Below are 1,369 nucleotides of genomic sequence, written 5' to 3' on the forward strand. Positions count from 1 at the left end.
TGAATAGATATTTTTAAAAATAAGACATACAAATAATCAATAGGTAAATCAAACAATGCTCAACATTACTGAACGGGAAAGTACAAATCAAAACCAAAGTGAGGCATCGCTCTCTCTGGTAAGATTGCTGTAGACAAAAATACAAGCAATAGCAAGTGCCAGGAAGGCTTGGAGAAAAGGGAGCTTATGAGCACCGCTGAGTAGAATGCACGACCTCGGAGAGCAGCATGGCGGTTTCTCACAAATTTAATCAGAGAACCTTTGTGCGATCCAAGAGTCGCACGCAGGCTGTGTGTCCACAGGAAGCTCACGGTGACGTTGCAGCGGCACGTGCACTCCCAAGCTCACTGCAACACTATCCAATTAGCCAAGAAATGAAAACCACCAATGCGTTCCTCAACTGATCAGTGGATAAAGAGTGTGCTGTGTAATATTATTCCTCCATAAAACCGAAGAACATTTCGCCAGTCATGATAACGGGAACATAACGGGACGCGATGTTAAGTGAGGGAACACAGACACAGAAAGAGAAGTGACATCTGATCTCACCCAGACAGAATCAAAATTTCTTCTAGATTTTTTTTGTTAGTATACATTGGTGCTATCCAATGAATATATTCATCATGGAGTATTGATATCCAGTTGTATCTCCTTTTTTAGTTTTTTGGTACAAGGAGTCAAACTCAGAACCTCACCTTTGCCAGGCAGGCGCTGCACCACTGAGCTAAATCCTCAGCCTCTCATAGCTCCTCTTGACCCTAGTTTTACTTCTTCTTTCCCCCCAAAACTTGCTCCCAAGGAAGCTGAGGATAAAACTGCAAGGGGCAGAGTAAGAAACGAGGACTGGAGAGTTTGACCCAGGGGCCCTAACGTCAGTGAGGCAGCAAGAGGCTCCGGCGAGACGCCGTGTTGGTGGGGCCTCCAGAGGGTGGTAATGTGCCGTGCATCTCAAAAACTAGAATTGATTTTGAAAGTTTTTGCCACAAGGAAATGACAAATACAGACTTATTTATTCTGATATAAATGTTGAACAACTTATCAATATATTTAAACATTGCATGATACCACACCAACATGTATATTTTTATGTGTCAATCAAAATAATTAAAATTAAAGCATCTTTAACACATAAACTAGATAATTCTAAAATTAAATTGCAAAAAGCACCATATTAAGTTATTAGAACAATTCTTTACCTTCGAAATACATATAATTTAATACAGACCTGTGAGTACAAATGTTGTATTCAGATACCAAAAAAGAAAAGAAATGCATATTTAAATGTCAGTTTAAAGTATAAAAATCACAAAACATCATTTTGTATACCTGAAATTGGTAAGTAAAAACGTGTTAATAAGATCAGAAAGTA

Source organism: Octodon degus, unplaced genomic scaffold, assembly GCF_000260255.1.
Source record: "Octodon degus isolate 3935 unplaced genomic scaffold, OctDeg1.0 scaffold00108, whole genome shotgun sequence".
In the NCBI taxonomy this organism is placed as follows: domain Eukaryota; kingdom Metazoa; phylum Chordata; class Mammalia; order Rodentia; family Octodontidae; genus Octodon; species Octodon degus.